The 12696-nt window shown below is 40.4% G+C and overlaps 1 protein-coding gene across 2 annotated transcripts in view; it reads left to right on the top strand.

The window, feature by feature from the left end:
• The first annotated feature begins 358 nt into the window (after positions 1-358).
• The window catches only part of UGT8 (UDP glycosyltransferase 8), an 85752-nt gene continuing 73414 nt past the window's right edge, over positions 359-12696 (top strand). The window contains exon 1 of one of the 2 annotated variants that reach the window (XM_039337811.1): positions 359-624. The gene's annotated coding sequence lies outside the window, so the exon portion shown is untranslated. Of the gene's footprint in view, positions 625-4054; positions 4552-12696 lie in introns of those variants that run through there. The other variant, XM_039337810.1, reaches the window with a different exon arrangement.

Genomic DNA, 12696 nt, shown 5'->3' with positions numbered 1-12696 from the left:
CATACCATGTTTTTGCTTATTCTAACCAAAATATAATATTTGAGAAAATTTCATTAATGCTTCTACTGTTTGTATTGCACAGAATCTTACTGAAATACCATTGACTTCTGTCCTATAAATTATTAGTTAAGTCTTGGTAGACTTGAAAATGGCTTCTGTAAAGCTCTCAACTGCGTATGCATTTTGAGAAATGTGTTATATAACAAAGAACTTGATGAAGCATAATAATACAGAGAAATAGACTCTTTTACTTTAAATTATAATTTGGGCCATCTGTCCTTCTCTCCTCCAGAGGGAGACAAAACCTGTTTGGTTTTATGAGTTTCTTTTCTCCTTTCAATATGGCATCTTGATGGTCTAGATGAAGGTCTCATGTTTCAGGCCTTCTGATAGGCCTTGAGCTCTGCATTAATAATATCCTTATTTATATCTTTGTTCTCAAATCCTCAGCACAAATAGATGATTGGGTTTCAGTTTCTCTCATAATTTTGCTTGATGGACTTCTGGCAGTCTCTAAATTAGATGATTCTACTGCTTGCTTCTCTCCACCAATTTTTCTTTTGGAGGGATACCACATTGGGAAGTACTTCCATTTTGTTAGTAGCACACTGCAGGACTCAGCAGGTAAAAAATATGGTTATGCTTTTATGGTGTCTTTTTCTTCTGATATAGTAATATTTGCTTTGCTCTTAACAAATGATAATAGTGAACTAAATAGAATCAGTTTATTTAGAACAGATGTCAGTTAACCTTGTACTAGATGATGGTTTTGATTAAGAAGAAGGTTGATAGTGGATGATTCTGTAATTATTTTGAAGTCATGTATAAAATACTATTATGCTGATAATCACAGAATCATAGAGTTGGAAGAGCCTAGTCAGGCCCTCAAGTCAAGCCAGTGCATGATATATTTCTTATTTCTATTTTGCAAAAGCTATATTTTAAAAATATCTCCCTTCCTCTCTGAAATTTGTGAAACAGGTTAATGGATATATTGTGGAATAAGTTGTAATAATCAACAGCTATTTCATGAAAGTGATAGATAGGAGTATGTAATTTTGCTGTACAACTGTTTCTCTTTGGAGAAATATGTAAAGATTTGTCTGTTGATCTAATGCAGACATGTCAAACTCGAGATGTCATGTGACGTCGCGCAATGTATCGGGACAGTTTTGCCATTGCCGGCAATGGGATGGGCGCAGCTTCCAGATGATGCATCTGGCCCGCGGGCCAGCAATTTGACACCCCTGATCTAATGAAACAGCTTTTCCTAGTTTTATAAAAGTGATTTTTGCACTAAGCTATGTTTGCTTAACTACCCTTTATTGTATAAACTAGAGTTCTCTGGGTTCATACATCATTATGAGCTAAAATTACATTTTCACTAATGTGATATGGGAACCAGATAATTAATTATTCCATAGTATTATACTCTATTGTTTCTAATAATTAAATATATATTGCTTATATTTTATTTCATAAGTTATGACTAGCAATACTTGTTCTACATGGACTGATATATGTCTTTATCATGTGAAAAGGTACTTCAATCCTCAATTTATATTATACAACTTAAATTAGGAATGATTGTGAGCATTTATTAATATGATGAACATGAAAATTAAAAATCCATTTTCTGTCTTTTTCATACACAGTATAACAAACAGACATTATTTGTTATTTGTTTGGACTATGCAATGTACTAAATAGTGCTTACTATTATAGGATAATGATTATTTTCAAATATTAAAATAGTCTCAGCCTTTTCAAGTCTCACATTGTTGCTGTGGAGTCTGCTCCCAATTGTCTCTGTGTATGTTCATTTCTATTTCTTCCCAGCAATGTGGCAGCATGCAAACACCAAGCTATGAAATACTATTTATGAAAGGCTTAAATTATCCAAGATTTCTCAGAAAACAATGTTTGCTAAGCGTGATTCTTTCAAGAAATTTTTGAATTGTCTGGCTGCCAAGTTTCTCTTTAGAGATTGGAGGAAGGCACAAGGGTGCAGCTGTCTTAGATATAACATTAACTTTTAGAGAAGACTGTTTAAAGAGTTTTTTTAATCCCACCTTTATTATTTTTATAAATAACTCAAGGTGGTAAACATACCTAATACTCCTTTCTGTTCCTATTTTTCCTGAAACAACAAATCTGTGATGTGAGTTGGGCTGAGAAAGACCGAGTGACCCAGTCACTCAATCAGCTTTCCTGCCTAAGGCAGGACTATAATTCATCATCTCCTGGTTTCTAATCTGGTACCTTAATCACTAGAGCAAATGGTTCCCTAATCAAAAATCAGAATTTGTCAAGATTTTACAATAGTTAAAATCGTCAAGATTTAATCAAGGAATAAAATCAGACATAAAAATCAGCTATTTATTTCTTTTCTTAGAGACCTAGATGAGCTCTAGTAACTAATTATAATATACATATGTGCGTATATACATAAACACATGCACCTATATAATTATTATATTTATTATGTCCACATTTTTGTCTTCGGGCTGAACCTAAAATACAAATGTCACCAAAATAATTGTCATCTTTTTTGAAAGGTTGTTCTATTCCCGATTGCTAAATAAAGAGTTCTGAATAATTTTTCCTGATAATAACATTTTGATTGGTTTGAAATTAATAAAAATATCAGTCAGTTGTAGAATTTGAATTTTGGATTACAATATGTGAAAGTAGCAATGTGCCTCTGTTAAGTCAAATTATTGCTGAATTATGCCTGTTTGTCTACCTCGGGATCCTTAACTGATGATATGTATATCTCAGTTGGGATTCAAAAATAATGAGGGTAAGAGGTAATTAATTTAATCTTTTAGTCAAATCTTTAAAATTAACCCCAACTTATTAATAAATACCTGAATGCCTGTAAATGTATATACATTTCTTCTTGAAGAAGTGGAGGTGTTTTTCCTAATAACATGCCAAGTGTTTCGATAGGTCCTACCAGTCATTCTATGAAAATTGATATGCATTAGTTTATACTAGTGAAAAACAATCTGGGACATTCCTTGCTTCATGATTAATATATGAATTCTTAAATTATTCTTAAATTGTTAATTTTTTTCCTTACCCAAACCTAGGGGGAGCTAGTTTGGTGTAGTGGTTAAAGCACCAGGCTAGAAACTGCCTTAATTCTAGTCCTGCCTTAAGCATAAAGTCAACTGGCCAGTTGTTCATTCTCAGCCCTAGGAAGGAGACAATGGGAAATAATGTTTGAAATCTTGCTAAGAAAACTGCAGGTATTTGTCCAGGAAGTTATCAGGAGTCAACCCTGACTCAAAGGCATACATACATTATACACACACATTACACATACATACATATATACACATAAATGTCCAAACTTGCATAATTCAGTGCTTTTACAAAAGGATATTTGTATTCCAAAAATGTATTGTCCTACTTACTTACTTACTTACTTACTTACTTACTTACTTACTTACTTTATTTAAATTATTTCAGTGACTGTTTATATTATAGCAATAACTCTGGGCAACATACAGAATTAAACAGCAACAATCCCACAATCCAAACCCACATTGTCCAAGGTTAAAACAATAGCCCCTGTTTTATTTTTGTTTTTTTAAACAACTTGCCCAATTGGCTGATCCAAATGCTTGGGGAATAGTTAGGTCTTCAATTCCTTACAAAAAATTAACAGATTTGGGGCTATCTGGAGTTCGATATGCTGTTCTACAGAGCAGGCACTGCCTGATTCCTGAGTTCAAAACATGTCACTGCTTGATGGAAGAGACCTGAAGCATGTTCTCCCTACTTGATCAAGTGGGGTAGGCAGACACTCTTGAAGGCAAAGCAAATATGGCACAATATATTTCTTTAGCTACATTTGAAATTCTTTCTTGAGATCATAAAGACTCTTGAGCATCATAGGTGACATATTTGCCCTAATAATCTCCCCTGTCTCTGACCTAATTGAACAGCAGAAGCCTATTGGCTGGAATTCTTCAGAAATGTTTTTTCTGATTTCAAACCACCACATTCTAACTGAAATTCCATCATATACATAAAGGAATAGCCTGTTAGCTGAAGGGACCTGGATAAGCGGAAGGAAAGTAAAAGTAAACTAAGAGAAAATAAACCTACTGTTGTGTGTCGCAGGGATAGGGAGAATAGTTTCTATAATTTTGCAGGTCCTACCTCTGACAAGCTAGATTTCTTAGGGGATATTTCAACCATACAATCTTTTTTTACTACGATACAGAGTCACTAGATTAAGTGCTAATTAAGTGCTCATTAGTAAATGAATATATGGTGTCAGGAGAGTTAAGTAAATACAGTGCTGCGATTTCTATCCTGTTTTATTATCTCTTAATAGTATAACAGCTAAGCAATTTAAAACCTCCTGGTAGCATGAGAAGTACAAACTGAAGTTGCAATGATTACTCAACTGGTGACCCTGTAATGCTGTTCACTAGTTAGAAGAGCATATTTATCGCCACGGCTACTCTTCTTGATGAAGATTAGGGTGATCAGAAAGAAAGCAGTGAACTGAACAAAGAAATTGGAAGATGTGAGGTAATATCAGTCTGTTTTTATTGTTTTCATTTATTTCCATGAGAAATCATTGTCACCTTTCTATTTTCCAATGTAATACATCTATTGAAAATACATAGTGATAGTGATTATCAGAGTTATATATCTGTGTGTGCATGCATAGAAATATATTCCACAGGGAAGCTTATGTTCAACGACGTATGCAAATAGTTAACTTTGCAGTTCAGTTCTAAGTAATCAAGGTCCACACGACCTACCAGATATTCAGCTGACTAAATTTGTACCAAATCCAAATCCTACTCAGTCAAGAAACGGTGTGGGAATAATCATTTTGGAACTCTTGTATTGGTATGTAGTAAATAATTTAGGACTAATCTTAATCTGTCCTATCTTTCTCCAATATTGTAACCTTTTTTCCTATCTGTTTGACATTTGAAAGTGGCGTAGTCCAGGGGACTTCCAGTTTGCGTCACAGGAAAATGGAAAAGATGCTTTACCCCTTAGGCCTGCAAAATATACCTGATGATAAAGAACAAGATTTTTAAAAACGGAATATAGAGCTGTCAGTCACAACTTGGGAGACAAAAAATGAAAAGAGAAATTGAGGGAGAAGGAAAGTGAGACTTGCTTAAGATATATAAATGGGCAGAATTCAGCCCCCCCCCCAAAATACCCTACCTAAATTGTCTTTCTCATTCCAAGCAACTTTTACAAAAATAGAAAAAAAATTCCTGGGTGATTTACAGTAATTACCTTGGCCTGAAAACTATTTGGCAAAGAAAGAAGATTTGACCTATTAGAGGGGATATTATGTGATTAAATATGTCGCAATGGGGAGGATATGACGTCACAACTAACAACAACAAAATAACAGATAACCCTTAGATTTAATTAGAAATCTAAATGAAATTTTAAATTTTAAATGAAAGATATGATTTAGAATTAAAATAGCATTTTCTTTCTTTTTTTGATATGGGAAATATGAAATAGGATGGCTAGTATGACTAACTTAGCTATATAAATGTAATTAATATTGAGAAAATCATAACTGACAAAGATATTTCAAATATTAATAGGAAATCAAACTTTAACAAGAGCATAAAAAACAGGATATTGATTTATGAATTGATATTTTTGTTATTTGTGTAACATTAGTAAAATATGAGGTTGTTTCTCCAGTACAGGAGATGGAGAATCTACCAATGGGTTTTCTCTGTCTGCCTGCTCTTGAGACCAAGTAGCCAAACTTGACATGCCCCCTCTTGCTAGGAAACCCAGTCTTAACTTGGTCTCAGCACTTGAAGATGTATCAGGTTTGGCTCTCAACAGATAGCAGGTTAGAAATCCATTGGTGAATTCTCCTTTTTCCCCTAAATTGACTAATGTTAATTGGAATCCTCCCTTAATTGTAAATTCTAAATTGGAATCCTCCTTTACAATTTTCCTTAGCATTGGGATCAGTGCTATCTTAAATTACTGAATTGGGAAGTGGGAGGTGGGGGGAGGCTTTTGCAGCTCTCCATTTCTTATTTTTCCTAGGGCTCTGGGGAAATATTCTGGCAGGCTTGCCTTAGATTTCCTCATTCCCCCCCCCCCGTTTCTGCAAACCAGACAGAATCTCGTGCTGCTGGCTTGAGATTCTCAGTTGTTCTCCGACAACCGGAAATACCCGCGGGTGCCATTTTGGTTGCCGTCGGAGGCAACGAAGTTAAAAAACTAGCCATTTTTATTGCCTGCTGTTTGGAGGCTGCCTGTTGATTTAATTTTCGGCGCAGCACTTAGCGCTGCCACAGTGTCCGGCCCCAACACCAGCAATCTTCTTTTCAAAGCCTCTGGTGCCGTTCCCAATGGAGAGCAGGTCGCGGCCCCATTTTGAGGCCGCCGCCCAGGGAACGAAGTAAAAGAGCAGTTTTCCTTTGCTTCTTGCACTTATTTGGGGACTTTTCCTGATTTTTGGAATAGGCCTTGTATGCTTTGGGGGCCAGCGTCTTTCAGCCCCACTGAAGTCCATTAGTTTAATAGTGCCTTTCACGGACCTACCGTGGCCGCCATTTTGAACCACGCCACGCAGTCATTTAATTAGGCCACATTGAGCCCTGCCCCAGTGACTGCCTGCAGGCCTCATCACTTTACCATAGTGAGAGTCTTGTGGGCAGTAGGTCAAATTATTAGAGGATAGAGCCTCAAACCACCACAAATCAATACTTGCAATTTAACACATTGACCAGCCGCCATTTTGAACCTCATCCTTTCTTGCCAGGCCTTGTCTCAGGCCCTCTGCACCCTTCATTGGGAGTTTTTGCCTTTTCTGGTGCACCTTGACTGGCCACCTAAGGCCTCTGGGCGGAGCCCAGAGAGTAACCCCAAATGTGCCTTCGGCATCTAACTCAATTGCCGTGACCAAAGCCCAGATAGATTCTTTTCTGGTCAGGTGGTCAGGGGAGCAGTCTTGTTACTTGTTCCAATTTTGCTTCTGCCAACTACTTGTCTGCCAGAGCTTTGTCTCAGTTTCCCTGGGACTGCTCAACCAGGATGGAGGACTCAACGATGGCTCAACCCATGAGCACTGCCTCCCCATCCTCCAGTTATGGCTGCCACAAATCCTCTATCCAGGAGGTGGCAGGCAAGTCCAAATCTAAGGCTAAAACCATTCTCAAGAAGCCTTCCAAGTTGTCGGAAAAGCAAGCCAGCCGTAGGCACCAGGCTCTGGAGAAGGAGTTCTCCAGAGCGCAGAGGCAGGCCGGATTAGAGACGGATCAAATGGCGGCCCCTGAATTTGACCTTCCCTTAGGCCCTTCAACTTCGGCTCAAGGCGTGTGGTCCCTCACAGGGACGCCTGTCATGCTCAGCTCTCCTTCCTCATTGGCTCAACACACAACAACAGCTCCAGGTTCAACCCCAAAGGCCACCTTCACTCCTATGGCTGCAGGACTCAGGGGACCAGACATCGGAGATATTTTCTCCAACGGCCACCTTGAGGCCTTGCTCTCCAAGGTTGTGGACTGAGCTCTAGCAGAACGGTCCTTCCATCCACCTGGTCAGAAGCTTCCACATCAGCCATGCCACCTTATGTTCCTCCTACAGGGCTCCCTATACTTCAGGAGCCCATGTCTCCCACGCACTCCTCCATGAGCGGTTACTCTTCCCCGCAAGGTGAGGAGCAGTTGGACTTTAATCTGTCAGAGGAGGAGGAACTTCCCCCTGAGCCCTCTCCTTCGGGAGGCCTGTTCAATCCAGCCCTGTTTCTTACCCTGCTTCGCAAGGCCACATTAACGACAAACATAGGGTCTGATCAGTTCTCTCAGCCGCAGGCAACATCGAATTCCAGCCCAAATCCGATATTTTTTGAAACAGTGGCAGCCCAACATCATGTTCCGTGTCCTTCTATTTTTCTTAAAGGGATCAAGAAACAATGGGCCTCTCCTTCTCCTTCCCTTCCGTAAGCGGGACTGACAAAAATATATTTAGCACCTCCACAGACCTCAATGATGCACTGGAGGTCCCCAAGATAGATGAAGCCTGGACCCCTCTGGTATCCCAGACTGCGGTCACTGGGGACATGTCGGAGGCGCTCAAAGCAGACAACAGGAAGTGGGACCAAATTTTCCGGAAGACCCATCAATCAGCAGCATGGGCAATTAAAACAGCCACTTGTGCGTCCTTTTTTGTCCGGACTACCCTTTTATGGCTTCGTCAGTTTCAGGCCAGAGTCCCTGCTGAGGACATTTGGGTCCACCATGACCTAAGCAAAATGGTGGCGGCCACTGAGTACGCTGCAGATGCAACGCTTCAGTCGGCCAACTTTGCCTCTGGGTCTCTAGCATCCAACATCACAGCCAGAAGGATGCTGTCAGCCTCCCTATCGGACTCCACATGCAGAAAGTACAGACGAAGGCTTCTGGGTGAAAACAGTTCCGGTTTACTTCAAGGAAATGCAATGACTTTAACACAGACAAGCATTAAACCAGCTCTGTGCTATACAAAGTTTGCGCTGGGAGCAACTGTGTTGAAATATTCATGAGCAGGAAGAGTCATGTGGTAACTCAGTCAGCCAATGTGAAGAAAGTGCTACTGAGTCTGTGCAAAAGAGTTTTGGGTTAGGAGCTGGATTTCCAGTCTCAGGGTTTGTTTCTGTATCTCTCTGTAAGAAGTCTTCAGTTAAGCTATGTTGCTGTAAAGAAGAATGTATGGTAATGTAAATATTTTGATATAAAGAAGTTATTTTGAATCAGCTAAATGCAGTCAACTGTGAGAGCTTCTGATTTATTTTTTTTAGCAATAGAGAAATTAAAATTCTTTAACAAACTGCCTTCCAGCATCACACCTGAATCATGCACATTACCCTGCCGCACCCAACATCCCTACCCTCCTGGCTTCCAATCAGCGTTTCACAACTTCGGTGTGGCATCGATCCTCCTTTGCACGCCCTGTGCTAACAAGGCATTCTCTGCTTCTTAGAACTGCCGGCAGCTTCCTTATCTCCGTCGGAGGCTCCACACTCACATACTTCTTTGAAATGCCGCGCTGCTACACAGCCTTTACTTCTCCTTTCAAGGTCAGTCCCCCCTTGTCTTGTGTGTCAAGCCCGGGAGGGCTTGACATGCGGCCCCCCCCACCAGGTGTCCTCCTGCAATAGGTAAAACATAGATTAGGTTGGTGGGGGAGTTACAGGTACATGTCCCTTTCCCCCTGGCTTTTGCGGATATTTACGATGGTATTTGCATATCAACCGAGGGGCTTCCATATCTGTTTCCCTCACCCATGATGCCTCTGATAGAGGATATCCCTTCCATAGCACTAGATATTGCAATCGACCCCTCCTATATCTTGAATCGAGTAGTTTTTCGATTTCGTAATGACCTCCCCCAACTTGACCTGGTGGTTGAGGCATTTGCCTAAATGATGGTTTAGTTACCGGTTTTAGTAACCCACTGTGGAAAACTGGGTACACTCTACCAAGGGTGCGAGGTAGTTTTAATTTTACTGTCATGGGGTTGATTACCTGTTCTATTTTGAAAGGTCCGATATATTTTGGGCCTAGCTTTTTGCATGGTCTGCGTAATTTTAAATATTTGGTGGACAGAAACACTTCTTCACCCACTTGGAAGGGTTTCTGTGGACCTTTGTCAGCTTGTTTTTTCGCTGCTATCTCTGCTTTTTGTAGGGCTTTTTTAACTGTTATCCACACATTGTTGATTTGCTTTATCCAATCGTTGGTTATTGCGATCCCATATCCCCTTGAGGTAATTCGGGAATAGGGACAAAATCTATCCCGTTAACCACTCTAAATGGAGTGAACCCTGTGCTGCTGTGGAGGGTGTTATTATACGCTACCTCTGCAAATGGTATGAGTTCAGCCCAATTTGTCTGCTGGTAGTTGACATAACATCTGAGGTATCGTTCAATCATTGCATTGGCACATTCAACTCCTCCGTTCGGGCTGGGATGAAATGCAGAACTTAGTCCTTGAGATGATCCAATAGATTTGATGAAGTTTCTCCAAAATTGGGAAGTGAATTGTACCCCTCGGTCTGAAATGATGCGTCGACGTACCCCATATAATCGATAGATATGGGTCACAAAGAGTTTTGCTAGACATTTTGCGGACAGTAATCTTTTGCAGGGAATAAAATGTGCCTTTTTTGAAAACAGGTCTATTAGTGTCCATATTACAGTATTCCCGTGACTGGTTGGTAAATCCACTATAAAGTCCATACCAATCTCCTCCCAAGGATGGTTTGGGTCAGATACTTGTTGTAACAGGCCTGATGGTTTCCCCACTCGTGGTTTTGTGACTGCATACATGGAACATTCTCGAACGTACTTTTCTATATCCTTTTTCATTCCTGGCCACCAAAATTGTCGTTTGAGTAAATGTAGGGTTTTCAGAAACCCAAAATGGCCAGCTGCTTTTACATCGTGATCTCGGCTAAGCACTTCTAATCGTAGAGATTGTGGAACATATAATTTTCCCCCTTTCCAAGCCAATCCATCTTTCATAGTGAGAGTTTGGGGATGACGTATTAACCATGGATCAACCATAAGGTCACCTTGTAGAGTTTGTACCGAGTCTTCCACAGATCGTACCACCGAAACTTTTATCTCCGAATTGCCCACTCGGGGGTATGAGGGCTTGAACCACTTCCTCCCGTTTACTATGGTACTGCGGTTTCCTTGATAGTGCGTCCGCAAGGAAATTTTTTCCTCCCGAACATACTTTAGTTGGAACTTGAATCTTTGAAAATATAGTGCCCACCTTACGTGTTTTGGGGCTAAACGTCTGGGCGATTGTAGTGCTTCTAGATTTTTGTGGTCAGTCCACACTTCGAACACCTCTTTCGCTCCTTCTAGAAAATGGCGCCATTTAGCTAACGCCCACCTCACTGCATACGCCTCCTCCCAAACAGCCCACCTACGCTCAGTTGTAGTTAGTTTACGAGAAGTGAATGCACAAGGCTGTAACCTTAAGGCTTGTTCATTTTTTTGTAACAACACCGCTCCTACCGCCACATCGCTTGCATCCGTTTGTACCACAAAAGGTTCTTCTAGGTTGGGATGTTGTAGGAATGGTTCTCTAGAAAACAAGGTCTTTAATGTTTCAAAAGCATGTTGGCACTCAAGTGACCAGGATAAGGATTGATTTGGTCGAGGGTTACTCCCCGTAGGTTTAGTACGCAGTAGGTCTGTTAATGGCAACGCCACTTGGGCAAAAGATGAAATGAACTGCCTGTAGAAATTTGCAAAGCCTAGGAAACTTTGTAATTGACGATGCGTCTGTGGCGGTTGCCAATCCAACACACTCTGAACTTTTGCTGGATCCATTTCTATTCCTCCTCCTGATATTCTATATCCTAAATAATCCAATTTACTCTGGTGAATGCACACTTCGATAATTTGACATATAATTGGGCATCGAGGAGTTTCTATAGTACCTTACAGACTAATTGCACATGATCGTTCTTATTTTCTGAATATATAAGAATATCATCAAGGTACACCAGAACTCCTTGGTATAAATATTCATGCAGCACTTCATTTATTAGCTGCATGAAGACAGCAGGAGCTCCTTGTAACCCAAATGGCATTACTCTATATTGATAGCTCCCTAACGGGCTGTTGAATGCTGTCTTCCATTCACCTCCTTCCTTTATACGTACTCTATAATATGCTTCTCGTAAGTCCAATTTCGTGAAAATTTTACTTTTTGCCAAATGAGCCAATAGATCTTTCATAAGTGGAAGGGGATATAAGTTTTCTACACAGACTCCATTTAAGCCCCTGAAGTCCACACACAATCGTAAACCCCCATCTTTTTTCTCTTTAAACAAAACGGGCTGCAACCGTGATCTAGCAGGTTGAATAAAACCTCTTGCTAAATTCTTGTCAATATATCTCCTTAATTCTGCCATCTCATTTTGAGTCATTGCATACATGCGAGGCTTCGGGAGGGTTGCCTCTGTTTCTAGATCAATGGCGCAATCAGTTGAACGATGTGGTGGTAGTACGTCACATTCCTGTTCACTGAAAACGTCTGCAAGGTCGATATATTCCAAAGGAAACTCAACCTTCCCCTCATTACTGGTTACCTGTGTCCTGGTTGTTTCTTCTCCTCTTTTCACCTGTTCATGGTGAGGTGGTTAAGGGCCTATAGCAATCCGTACTCTGCGACACCCTCCTTTCCACCAAATAGTCGGGCCCCACTTGTCCAACCAAGCTAAGCCTAATATTACATCTTCTGTCATGGATGGAACTACGATAAACCTTATTATTTCCCAATGTTCCCCTAATTCCAATCGCACAGGCTCAGTAATAAAAGTATCAGGTAATCCACCTAATAAGGATCCATCCGCTTGTTCAAAGCGTACCGGTGTTTGTAATGACCTTACTCTAATACCTATATGGCGTACTAGCCGTTCACTAATGAGACACCTAGTACACCCGATATCAAGCAGGGCATTACACTGTGTTTGTTTTCCTGAAAATGTACTGATGATGGTAATAGGGAGGTTAAATGGACGAATGGTCTCGCTTACCATGGAATCTTCTGATGTCTTTATATCTTCATGGTATATGGTTAACGGGGGCTCCATTCTGCCGATACCTTCGTCAATAGCTGATTTCCCCCCTCGGGTTTTTGGGTTGTCGACACGTTGTTGTACTGCCCTC

The sequence above is a fragment of the Crotalus tigris genome, unplaced genomic scaffold (genome assembly GCF_016545835.1).
Source record: "Crotalus tigris isolate CLP2741 ecotype Arizona unplaced genomic scaffold, ASM1654583v1 scf7180000017686.862900, whole genome shotgun sequence".
NCBI classification, from domain to species: Eukaryota; Metazoa; Chordata; class Lepidosauria; order Squamata; family Viperidae; genus Crotalus; species Crotalus tigris.
The sequence above is the reverse complement of the archived record's forward strand: the minus strand, read 5'-3'. Positions and strand labels throughout refer to the sequence as shown.